The sequence below is a fragment of the Pleuronectes platessa genome, chromosome 7 (genome assembly GCF_947347685.1).
Source record: "Pleuronectes platessa chromosome 7, fPlePla1.1, whole genome shotgun sequence".
Taxonomy (NCBI): Eukaryota; Metazoa; Chordata; class Actinopteri; order Pleuronectiformes; family Pleuronectidae; genus Pleuronectes; species Pleuronectes platessa.
This window is the reverse complement of record NC_070632.1, coordinates 10,155,493-10,169,395: the sequence shown is the minus strand read 5'-3', so window position 1 is coordinate 10,169,395 and position 13,903 is coordinate 10,155,493. Positions and strand designations below refer to the sequence as shown.

Genomic DNA, 13,903 nt, shown 5'->3' with positions numbered 1-13,903 from the left:
TGTGCCTTTGAAATACAAAATGCACACAAATTCTCAGATGGAAACCTACAGTCTTACGTATGTATGTACACTTAGAAGACATGCAAGCAGCACATAGTGCAGCAATATGACTGGACACTTGTAGTGGAGTGTCTCTCTGAGTATCTAAAAGCATCAGCTGCCGGCTTTGGCCTTTCTCTCTCCTTAGTGTTGTACTTAAACTTGACATATCACAAATTTTGATTCAGTATCAAGCTTTTTGTCCCTTTTTTTGCTCATAGAACATCACAGTGTGTCTCATTGTGGTGTGTGCCTGTGTGTGTGTGTGTGCATGTGTTTGTGTGCGGGTCTGTGTGCAACCACCCCTGGGCAAGGCATTTTTCTCCTTTCAATACGACATTGATTTCCTGTATGACTTCATCAGACTAATACCCGCTTTGCCCCCTTGTACACTTGGATTCTCTCTATCCCCCTCTCTCTCTCTAGCTCACACACACACATGCACACACACACAGATGCCCATGCCAGCGTTTCCTCCCAGCAATCAGTCAAGGCAGCTTGTCTCTGGATCAATGGCCTCTATAAGCAGATTTCAACAGTGGAAATGGAAAATGGACCATTCAGAAAAGCTGAACTATAACATTATGAGCAGTTAGGCCGTCATTCCAGAGAGAAGACGGCGTGAAGAAGAACTTGACACATCTGGATTTCTGTCTGCATTATGTTTTCCCATGAGATATTATTTGTGTTGCCCCGTCCTGTTTGTATTCGCCCTGCATGATATCAAAAGAAGCCCACATAATCTCTGTAGATATTTCACCGCCAAGACCTTTAACAAGACAGATTCCCCCTAAAATAACATATGACAACACTGAGCTATAAAGCATTGAAGGGGGTTGGAGAGAAAAAATGAACTCACCATAAACGTTTGTTGTGGGTCTGCAGAGACAATACCAAAGGGAACTGACGGTCACCAGATCACAGCATTTTGGGCTTTTAAAAAGAAAGCCGAACATTCTGTTTATTAACCTCACAAACACATCCCCACATGGCGTGCGCACACGCATACGCACACGCACACAGACAGCCAGTAATACTTTCCACTTTGATAGTGGAGCCCATACTCTCTGTGATAATACACTCAGTGATCCCTATCAGCAGTACATGAAGTGTCAGACAGAAAAGAAAAGGGGGGAGATTGGACAGAGAGAGAGAGAAGCTAGTTATCCTTATGCGAACATGCAGATTAGAGCCCTGCTGGGTTCACTACATGTAATTGAAGTGAAGCGCTTATCTGTGGATTCAATGGAGAATATAACTCCGCTAACATTGCACGTTGTTATGAATAGAACGAATATTGTGAGAAAATGTGGTTAAAATGCACAGGCAGGTTTGTGCAGGAGTGTGTGTGTGTAGAGCACAAGTGAGGGCATGTACAATACACATATGTGTGGGTTTGTGTGTTCGCAGGGGATGCAGTGCATGCTACACTACATGACAGTGATATAAGGATGAATGTAAGCTGGGAGAACTCAGGGGGAGACCAAGCAGTGTCAGGTGTCAGGAGTTATGAAGGAGCTGGGTACCTGGTATTTTTGGCTCCCTCGTGCCCAGAGTGACAGGAAACAGTGTCCTGGTGTTATCACAGTGTTTGTTTCAAGCCTTCACATTATGGTAGCAGGTATGGAGGGAACACTTGTAGGATCAGACACAACAGCCCCTTCAGGAATATCCCTCATTTCAGTGCCTCTCTGATCCCTGTTTGTACACACTTCTTAGATGTGCTTTCTCCCACCGTCACAGACACCCCTCTTTATGTCTGACTTTCTCTTTCACTCAGACTGACTCTTTGTCAGCAGTCACACATCAGTGTACTCTCTCCTAAATAAAAAGAGGACCGATCTGAAAAGAAAGAATCATTAACACCTGCCTTTGACTAAGAGCGAACATAGAAAGCAGAATGCTTGGAAATCCCTGGAATTCGGTGTCTTTTGAATTCTGAGTAGTATGCAATGCAGGTAAAATTACTCTCAGAAATAGTCTAAAGTAAAGTACTTTCTGCCATTAGGCTAATCATGTATGTAAAGTTATACATTGAAATGCCTACAAGTCTATTTGGAGCTGTCCATGGTGCTGATGCTTCTTCTGTTTCTTGGGTTATAAACCCTTTCAGTTTTTCGAGGTAAAACAGACCCGCTGTCTCTCTCCAGATATCCTGACAGTCTAGTCAGTGACTATTTGACCTGGTGGGGCAGAGTGTGCATCGGCCCTTTATGATGCTGCCTGTGTTTCTGGCTATAAGTTCAGGTTGTTAAAGTTTATCCCCTTTATGTACTTTAACAGCCTTTAATATCAGCTCATAAACTAGCACCAAACAGGCCACTGAGGCCCCCTCTCCCTCAGATAGATGACACACTGATGAACGCTCTGCCAATTAACAGCTCCACATCTCCAACACTTGACTGCCTCACTTGGGAGTAGCAGGAAGGGGGTGGGTTGGGGAGTGTAGGTTTGTAAAAATGTGAACACTTGAGTTTGAGAAATGGCAATAAATGCAGTGAAAAAAAGCAATAGGTATTTTTTTCCCCCTCTGAGATAGAACAGCTCTCTCTCTCTCTGAGCGTGTGTGAATTCATGTGTGCAAGACGAGACGATGTGTATGTGTGTGTCCCAGCGGAGTGTGTAATCTCTGCTGTCTCTGTCTCCTGCCTGGCTGTGACGCAGAGGGAGGATGTGATGGAAATCTCCCTCTATTTAAAACCACCGCCGGCACATCAAAGCCTGCTGCTGCTGCTGGAATAACAGAAATAATTAGACACAAACTCCTCATTTACATAAAATGTTAATTAATCTCTCCTCTCTTAGCCCAGTCAGGCTGAGATGCCCCCGTGTGCTGTGTATCTGTCTGTGTGATCTGACTCTGAGGCGACTGAAGCACTTTTCTTTTTGGTCACTTATGAATGAGGAGTCTGAGGCTTTAACTGAAGCTTTCACCCCCTCCTCCTTATCTCCTCTGTATCCGCCTACATGAATGACCACTAATAGGCCTCCTCCTGTTTGTCCCTGTCCAGTGTGTCTTCATATTCCCTCCTCTAGTCTGAACAACTTCATCTGACGGAGACCAGCTTTCCTTTAGCGATTACACAAATTCTCACACGGTTTAATTCAAACGAGCTTTTTAATGAATTCTACAGATTGTGAGTTACATAGTCATGTGGAAAAACTGATTTACTAATGTGAGGATTACATTTCACAATATAGAATATGAAAATACTTGATTTTATTATTTATGTGCTTAATTCTAATTGATGTAGTTTGATAATATTTTTATATTTGGTCTTTGCTTTATGTTTTTTTGTCTTTTACTGTGAAACTCAGAAATATTATCTAGGAAGGTGATTTATCATTGAATTGACTAAAATATTGCTCAGACATATATATAAAGAACTATTGACAGACAAAATATATATTTATTTGAGATGGTTTTGAATTTAAAATAATTCTTCGGTGCACTTGGCTGCCGAAATGAAAACGTTTCAATTCCTCTGAAGAGACATATCCATATTTCATCAGTATATGTCCCTCTTTCATCTCCGTCTGCTTAACCTGAGACAACACACTGACTGGAGAGCACAGACTCATCAAGTTGAGCCTGATTATAACCAGCACTTAAATGTGCCTCTGCACACGCCCTAACACCAGGGTTTTATTAGTACAAGCATTTACATCAGCCTCTACAGCGGCTTTATGAGATCTAAGATCTCTTACATCATTCAAGAGATGTGCTCTTGCACAAGTCTTCACTCACCAGGTCAGTGTTAATCAGTGCATCTCACTTTGAGTCGGGAAAAGGATGGCAGGGAAGATTGTGGAAATGTATCTGATGAGAAAGAAAAGGGACTATAATGGACAATTTTATATATAAAATATTACAGCCTTTACATGCTAGATCCTGTCTGATCTCATAAAATAATACATTTCACGCATATAATATTTTAATTAAGGAACAAACATTGGTTCTCTTGATTGCTCGAATATGTTAATTCAAATGTAATTTTTTTTACATTGACCATGAAGCTATGTCCAATTACACTGTGACACCGTCCACTGTTCTCTACACTGCATTTTTTCTCAAGAGGGCAGGAGTCATTTTAACGCTTTAACAGATTGTTTCCATCCTGCTGCTATTTGCTTTCTGTTTTATCATAAAAGCGTCCTCAGCCTTGCCTGAGATCCTTTTTGTTTGGGTGATAAAATCTGATACAGAGATCATCCCACACAAGCTGTATTTCTAGGAAACAAAAATTGATATTGTTTGTCATGACTTTCATTTTTTGTAAAATGTGTGAACTGTTCTGTCTGTACTTTCATTCAGTTGCCAATACAATCATTTTGCTTTGTGAAACAGTTCTCTCCGCTTCCTAAAGCAGTGAGTCTCTAAGCAGTTCAGTATGACTCTCCAGCATCTCTATCGACTGGCTCTCTGCTCCTCCGGTCCAGTCTCGGCTGCTCCTTTCATTTACACACCCAGCGCACAGCGGCCTTGCTCGGGGGAGAGCCGCTGAAACAAGACTTCATCAATTCCAGATGAAACACCAACATTTCCTCCCATTACACCAAAGCACTGCTCCCTCTCGCTCTCCGCGATCTCTCACTGCTCTGCTCTCGGTGTGTGTAATGAGGAATGGGACTGTGTGTGTGTGCGCATGCATGTGTGAGAGTGTGTGCGTTTATGTGATTGTGTGTAATGAGGAATGGGAGTGTGTGAGTCTATGGCGGAGGCAGGGAGAGTTGGGGCAGTGCTGAGGGGATTGGGCCGGGGAGCAGGTGTGTTTGTTTGATGTCTTCCTGCAAATAGAGAGAGAGAGAGAGACACATGGAGTGGGAGAGAGAGGAGGGCGGGAGGGCAGGAGGGCGGGAGAGAGCTTTTCTGCAAAGACTTTCCCCCCTTGAACCCCATCTCTCTCTCTCTCTCTCTCTCTCTCTCTCTCTCTCTCTCTCTCTCTCTCTCTCTCTCTCTCTCTCTCTCTCTCTCCCTCCCTCCCTCTCTCCTGCTACACCTCATGTAAAGACAGATATGTCATTTTCTCTCCATCCCTCTCAAGGTATTTAAGGATTCTTACCCAAAGTCAAATTCAGATTTTCTAAATGGGCCTCATCGTTAAGTTCAGTATTAACAAAGCATGTTGCAGATGGTTAACAGTAAATTCAGGGTTTAATTAAGCTTCATAGACAAAGAACAGAGATTCGTATTAAATGAGTGCGAGTACACTTTAGGTCCTTATTCTCAATTTACTCATAAACCGAGATGTGTCACATCACAGTAGTTACTCTCTTGGTTAAACAATAAGCCCAGGCAATTACTGAAATATCGTTATTCAGAGCGAAATAGAAACAACAACAAAAACAACTTATCCTTAAATACATTCACATCTCATTTCTAAGTTAAAATGCAGTGTCAAATAGTTTTTTCTAAACTTATGTGTTGTCAAAAGATTGCTTTGTCTATGTTAGCAGGTTACTCAAGTTGCAATGCTTCAATCTCTCAGGCGTTACAAAATACAAAATATATATTACATAGCCTACTACACAGTTATTATTGCTGCTTTCAGACATGCACTGAGGCTCCAGCAGTTTCCTGATATTTTCCAGAGGGGCTGTATGTGAATGAGTTGCTCTGGACATTTTCTGGAACTTTTCCTGCCAGTCCATCTGAGAATTTAGCAGGAAAATGTCCTTAAAAATTCTCACCAAACAAGCTTAGTGATGAGGCTCCTACCACTTGACAGCTGCAAAGCTGACTGAAACAAAAAGAATACAAATATCTTAGACGCCGGCAAACAAGTCCACTCGGGAAGAGAACGGGATTCGAGAGCTTTTGGTGTTCGTTCTTGATGAAATGAAATTAATTCATTTAATTTCTGCAACGAAATGCATTCTAAATCTCATTTGACATTGTCCTGCTTTGACAATTTCAGAAGTTCATTTCTGAAAACGGCTTAATTGGTAAAGAACTATGAAAAAAAAGAGAAAAGGAATTGAAAACCAATCTTTAAAGTCGTAGTGTTCTTGACATTTGAAGTTTATTTTGATTGAAATATAAAAAATAAAAAAAATCACTGAATCAGTCTGTACTTAATGTTTGAACAGTGCTTAATAGAAGTTAAGGCTGCAGAACATCTTTCTCTTTCAGCCCCTTGTTCCTTTCTAAATGCGTAATAATCATAGCTGTTGCACTGACAAAGCCTTTGACATGTTTTATTATTCTTCTGATCTGGAGCTGGTCAACCTTGCCACGAGAGAAGCACAGCGAGGGGGGGGGGGGGGGGGGGGCTTCATTTAAAATCCGCATACTCACCTCTCTCCCTGTGCATCATGCCACCCAACTGACGCACAATATGACTGACTGCCTAAGAACCAGCTGCAATTCACTGGAGCAGAAAAAAAAATAGAGTCAGTCTTCATCGTGTCTGAGTGTCGTGGAACAGGGAAAGTAACAAGCCAGGCTTCGGCCACAGGAAGCAGAGGATGTGATGGAGGAGGGAAGAGGCTGATAGAGGGGAAGAAATGGGCAGCTGGGGGAAGGGGGAGGGGGGGGGGGCTTCTTGTTTGTTTAATATCTTTATCTTAATCTCTGCCCTCGGGACACAAAGGCGAATTCATCCAGAAAACTGGATTATCTCACTTAGATGAGTCAAACACACATACGGCTGCATTCTGTCTGTGTGTGTGTGTGTGTGTGTGTGTGTGTGTGTGTGTGTGTGTGTGTGTGTGTGTTTGTGTGTGTTTGTGTGTGTGTGTGTTTGTGTGTGTGTGTGCAGTAAATGGAAAGAGATGTATGAGGATGAGTCTTGTAGTTTTAGTCCTATGGTGATCATCTTTTCTTTGAGTTGCCAGATCCCACACTTGAGGTCATTAATTACAAATATACTACAAATACCTAGAAACAGATATGGTAGAACGTAATTGCTGTGAAATCCTTAATGTCACCCATGTTTTTAAAGTGATGTTTAAAAGTTGGGATTATAACTCAACACTGTGTCAGCTCTTAAAGCCAGAAATTTGAAATCTGCTCAACAAAAAAACTGCTGACTCTCGACAACTGAGATACCGGTTGATCAGGAAGCATGCCCCCTGTCAACCATGTAGACCACATTTTTTATTAAGTTTGATTATTTGTAAAAACATAATTTTGGACGTGTTCATCCCACCAATGCATTTCGATACAGCAAAAAAAATTCTACAGAGAATTTGGATAACGTTTTAAAATGACGTTGATAGTTGAGGTTTTCCTCAGACGCAGCATCCAGTGGTAGAGGGGTCTGCATCTTTAGATCTTCACATTGACTTCTACAGAGGTCAAAATTACAGTCACTCTTATAAAGAACAACTTCACCGGCTCAAACATGGCCCTTGTGATGGTCGCAAGCCAAAAGGTTTTCTTATACACTAAAGGTTTTCTTTATAGCCCTTATTAACGTGGGGTCACGATTCCAACCTTGGTTCTGAGATTCCTGTAACAGTGAATGTATGGTTCAAGCGCCACAAAGTTGAAAGTGTAAATGGGGGAGGCTGAGAAGTTCTTTCATGTGCTAACCCATCCTTTAGTTATTAGGTTTCATGTCCAAACCAACAGAATACAAACCTCTGCGGCTCCCATAGGATTACACTGAGCTTGACATTACATTCATTAGATGTGTGCTTTACATAGATATGTGTGTGTCCCTGTGTGTGTTTAAGCACTAAATCATTCATATTTCCCCTTGCTTTCACTTTAATTGGCCCTCTTTCCACATTTGCCAGGATGCCACCCCCTGCCCTCATTCTTCCTCTCCGCTGCTTCCCATTCTCCCCCCACCCACCCACTTCTGCTCTCAACTTGACCCTAATTGATTGTAATGAGCACAAGCTTTTATACCCTCCTCCCAGTATCCCATCTTCTTACTGTTTCGTTTATTGTGTGTGTGTATGTGTGTGTGTAGCAATATGGGAGACATGAATTCCTTCTGTGTCCATAGGCTGTGAAAGGACTGAGTGTAGTTGGATTAATAGCGTGCCACTTTTGGGAAACCTCCCAAATATGTGAAATGAAAGACTCTCAGTTAGAATCCAGTGGGAGCAGATATTGCCGCACTCGTTTCCAACATGGAGAAAGCTTCGGAGGAGAGGGTTTCAGATGCTGTTCAACCATTCAACAAGAACTGACTTCTGGTTTGGTTTGTGGTTAATATTGAGTGGGTTTGTGGTGAAGCAGCTGGATCTGACTTGCACCACTTTGGGTGAATCAGAACTGTGTGTGTGTCAGACCCTGTCTTGAAAACTATGTTTTCTCTGACTCGCCTGTTTGGAATTCGCAGTTTGCTTGGCCTGTGGTAATTCTGGTTGCAGCTTTCTATCTGAAACTCTTAGACTGACCTGCAGTAGTTGAGCCTGAGTAAGTAACACTGCTATGCTGGTCGCCTGTTAATTCAAATCATATCAATTTTGAAAAGACTGTGTCCTAACCGCGCCAAATTTGACACTGCACTTCGTGGGCCCTTAACAATACACATGTCAAGTGTGAAGCTGATAACATGACTGGTTCTACAGTTATCTGAACCACAGACAGACAGCCAGACATAGATTTCTGTTATAGAAAAGATAGATGGATAGTTGGGTCTCATCAGGCACCGACATCCTCATGTCTCTTCGTTTCATTCCATGTGTCCAATTCCTCCGTGTTGCACCTGTTCTCACAGTATCGCTGCTAATGAATGACCCCTACATGATGTCACCATGCTAATTCATAACAACTGCCATTTTTCTCTGCTTCGAAATGCCAATATGATTAAACACCGTGTCAGGACCAACTATCAATCTACACCTTCATAATCAGCACTAAAGGGATTGAGCAATAAATAGCCCAAACAAACACACACGTGCAGTACACATGCACAACACACGTATGTACACACTCCCAGACATATTGGTGTGCTGTGGCATTAGGGTTGAGGAGTTATGGGAGCGTTTTAACAGTGTAACGTTTGAGCTTTAACATCCAGGAGATGACAAAGTGCAGGGTCGTTTCCTGCAGCAGGCCCTCGCACTCTGTTAATACCACACCATTTACATGCATGACAATGTGCCCACATTCACTCTCCTGCGAGATCAATAGCTTCACATAGCTTCCCAGTATGGCATGCATACCCTTGTGACATGAGGTGCAAGTCCTTGCTCGGTTGAACTCTGCAACCGGCAGCTTACAGCATGAAATGATAATCTTCAACTCTATCTGCAGCCGAAGGTTCTTCCTCCCTTTAGAGGAAACGAACAGACACCATGCACATAAATTGTTAGTTTGACTGATGTTAGTGTGGCATTTACATTAAAGTCCAGTGATCATCAGGGTTTCAAATGACAGGTCGATACGGCTGAGAGCTTTCAGCCTTAGTCGCAGCCCAACATTGATCCATTGACTTATAGATTAATGGGAACACTGATGATAGCCCACAGAGAATGTGGTAATGACAAACACTACAAACACACACTTGATTGCACACAGTCTCACACACACAATCCCAGGCAGGTTTAGGGTGACCTCTAAGCTTAAAAGGTGAGTCCTTTCGGTCAGAGAGGACGACAGGGGTGATACGTCGTCGTGTGAGACAGTCTGACATCGACCTGTCACATGTCTAATCCTCACCTCTCATGGGGAGGTTAATTACAAGTTATAGGAAAAGAAGAAATCTTAATGGCTCCTGACATGTTGTTTTTCAGTTTGTAAAGTTCCTGTTTCTGTATCATGACATACTACACTGTCAAAGCTAGGGTTGGTCATCATGGAAAATCTAGAACCAACTTTTCAATGACTCGCTTGCTAACTTCTGACTAATGTCTCTGCTTCAGTGGTGTATGTGTCTCTGGCTGAAGATATCATTCATTCACTCCAGTAAAGCGCCCAATCATTTCATTCAGAGCTGATATAGTTTTTTCCACAGTCCGGCCACAGACACCAGCTTTGAATTATATAAATACGATGCAAAATGTTTTTCAAAAGCAAACCAACATCACTTTAAATCTAATTCAGTATAAAAATTCAACACGGTCAAGTTTTATACATGTCCGTGCTTAACCCCTTTTTCACCTAAAATGTTTCTACTGTACAACAACCACAGATTTCAGCTGAAGGTTATCTTGCTGTCTAATTTGGGGTTCTTTTGATGAACGGATTACTATGAGGCTGTAGTTTAAAAGAGATTGGTTATCACTGTTCATAGTATGGAATGGTGCATGTAGTACAAGAAAGATCTATTGATAACTATTATAAACGAACAAACCAGCGAAGAAAAAACATATTTTACCATTCAGTGTTCAGTAGACAACCTTTGTTAAAGTTGATGACATGTTGATGTCAGGGTTCTGCACTTACTCAGCACCGCTCTGCATCACAACACACACACACACACACACACACACACACACACACACACACACACACACACACACACAAGTTTGCAGGTGTGTATAAATATACAGTGTATACAGCTTGGCCCTGCTGAGAGGTGGGTGAGATCGATAAATCTGAACGCGTTGTGTGCATTTGTAACATCCGCTTTTACAAACACACACTTTGCCACCACACACATTGAGTTACACACTTGCACACAGACACACACAGTCACTCACCGAGCCTCTCCCCTGTCTTCACCTGTCTGTAGAAGTAAACACATGCATTTAAATCAGGTGTGGGGTGGCGTGGTAACAAAGACAAATGATGTTGTATGTAATATTTTTCTATTAACATAAAGTAATATAAAGTGAAGGGCAGCGGTGTATGGAGGGAGTTAGGGGCTAATGTCCCGTATCAGATGTGGACAATGTCAAGGCTGCATACTGAGCAGTCTGTGTCCTTCTCTCCTGCTGTGTGTGTGTGTTTGTGTGTGTGTTTGTGTGTGTGTCCTGCACTTTCAGGGGCTAGAAGGTAGTGACACACCGAGCTGCCAACGCTCATATTATTCCCACTGCCTTATTAACCCCTCTGCCCTCACCGCTCTCCCCTCTTCAATGAGTTGAATGTGTACCCCAACTAACCCCAGCTCCTCTTCACCCACCTCTTGTTTTCCTGTCACAGGCAGCAACACACCTAATATTTGTTAAGAAACGTGGAGTCAAAGTTTCTCCTTCTCTCTTACTGCAGTGTGCAGAGCCACAGGGTTTGAAGTAGTGTTAGAAATAACATAAAAATCACATCACATCACCCTACTTTTAAAAGATGGTTATTTTTTATATTGGCAACAGGCAACTATTTAAGAGAATATATAAAAAAACTTCAACTATCATCAACTATTGATTACCGATCTTACATAATCACCAATCAATACTTTCTTACATCATGTCTGCGATGTTCTCTTAGATGGTGGATAGGTTGATATCCATACACTGATTACCAAATAGGAAAAAGAATAGCAGCAATAGCAGCAATCTGTGATTATCAAAAATAGTACTTATTGATAATCAGGTAAATTAAGGAATAACGTCTGAACAGGCAAATATTCTGAATTGATTTATTTAAATGTTGACTGACAGAATGACAGCTTCAGTGTTAGTGATCTCATATTCATCTCTAGATATTATGAGATCCCACCTCTACTTATACCTTATTTTTCAAGATTGTGAAGCTGTTTTCAAACTGTGTATATATTTGTGTGTATGTGTGTGTTCCCTCCATTATTATCCTCCTTATGCTGTGTGATAGACAGGCATAGAGCTGGTCTCGTTGAGCCTGGTGGGTGTATGGATTGGATCCACTGTAATCTACTGTAAGACACTGCTATCTCTGAGAGGCTCACAGAACGCCATGTCAGCCCTTATTCATACAAACACACACACACACATACACACACATGCACGTTCACGTTCTACTAACACAGGGGGGATTTCAGGGGAAGTGAGTGAATAGTTTCAGGTCACCATGCTTGATTCCAGTAGCAGGATGCTGCGTCAGCGGGAACGGAGGTGAGGATGTGATCAGAGGAGCCTTCAGTGTCCTTAGCTCCACTGTCTGTGCCGCACAGATTTAAAATCACATCTACAGAGAAACACATCAAAACCCATGGCTCACAGCAAAATGTCTTGTCCAGATATTCTCGCGTATCTTGTTGTTCATATCACCTCATCCGCCAGCCGAGACATCACCACGGACACAGTGCACACAGCAAGGCAGGATAAATATTAATCTGGTTTCCACTGAACAGTAGGAACACTGCTCTGAGTGGGATGCTATGTCAGAAATAGAGCGATATTTGTTTAAGGGCTTTCCTTGCCTTTGTCGAGCAGTGGTGTCTGGATCAAACATGAATATTCATTCATCAGACTGAGGAGATGTTAGCACAGGGAAGGAAAAATGTCTAGAGGGCTCATTCTTTATCGTTCTCTCTCTGTATCACAGGCTCTCTGGCTCCTCTCCTCACATCTAATACTTCAAGGACGGCAGTTAATTTAAGATCTATTATAAATGATTAATTCAATATTTATGAATATTTTAAACTTCCTATTAAATTACTTTGTATCTGTTTAGCATTACATCTTTCCGGATTTTTTATGTATATTCTCTCAAAGAGACAAAACTGTTGCTATTACTACATTCTTTCATCCTCTGAGATGTGTTTCTTCCTTTGATGTATTTCACAATTTAAACAATGTTATTTCTGCCACCATCCTTCAGCAGATATACAGTTTGTGTGTGAGTGTGTGCCTGTGAGTTTGCTCCACTGACTGTTGGCGTTAAGAGATAAGAGTGGAGGAAAGTCTCCTTTCTTCCTCTTTCAGGGCCATTACCTTTCATTCCAATCTCAGAGGAGAGCCCAGGGGAGGAGGAGGAGAACAGGAGGAGGGGAGACGGGGGAGTTGTAGGGTGTGTGTGTGTATGCCTTGTCCTGCATGATGCATATTAGAGGAGTGTAGGAGTAATATAGGTGACTGGTACTACAAGTGTCCTGGTCACAGTTTTTATTAGTTTTTATTTAGTTTTTATGGGGACATTAACGGCTCTATTTGGTATTTTTCATGTGTTTCAGTTGGTTGGTTAGGATGGAATTTATGTTTGCATCACAAGACAGAAGCATTTTTGCTGCTCTTTGGATAACACTACATGTATGTTTAATTCTATTGACCATATTTTTGGGATTAGAGATCCAGTCCTACAATTTAAGTTGCTTAGCCTGCTCTGGAGTTGTTGTACTTTTGTAGCTTCAACGAAGATTGGTTTAGGAGAAGGTACACCTGTTTTCACAGTCTGAACCTTACAGGGATACATGGAATACATACAATGTATAACAAGTTTACAAGGCACTTTTAAAAAACTGCAATTTAAGACTACAAAGAAAGATGAAAGTAGAAACTAAGAAATATATAACACCTTACACTCATGCACTAGATATATGTGCATAAAGATTTTTATCAAATGGCTGATTGAAGAAAAAACACTTTCAAAAGATATGGACTTGGTGTTCAAAGGCCTTTAGATGGATTTGAATTCCTTCCTTTCTTCATCCTTCTCCTGAGCTGATCTGGAATGTAAGGCTGTGTTCATGTATGTGTTATCAATACGCCCTTGTGCTGTAAGTATCTTAATCAATAGCCATATGATTATCCATGTAGGGAAGGTATAAATGATTTAAAACAGGGCGAGGTTGACGGATGTTTGCTTTTCACATTGAAGTTACTGTCGATAATTAATGCATGTGATTAATCTGTCAGCAACTTCACATGTGGCGAAGGATGAGAAGGGCTCAATGCTGGTCTTCTATCTGTGTGTGTGTGTGTCTGTGTGTGTGTTTGTGCTCATGCTCGTGCTTGTGTGTGTGTGTGTGGCTTTGACCCCCTGCATTCCCCATAAGAGAAAGAAGCTCTGACACTTTTTGTCAGTTATACTTGAATGTGCTGG

At 41.7% G+C, this 13,903-nt stretch overlaps 1 protein-coding gene across 4 annotated transcripts in view; it reads left to right on the top strand.

The window, feature by feature from the left end:
• The window catches only part of wwox (WW domain containing oxidoreductase), a 125,726-nt gene that overhangs the window by 80,127 nt on the left and 31,696 nt on the right, over positions 1–13,903 (top strand). The window lies entirely within an intron of this gene.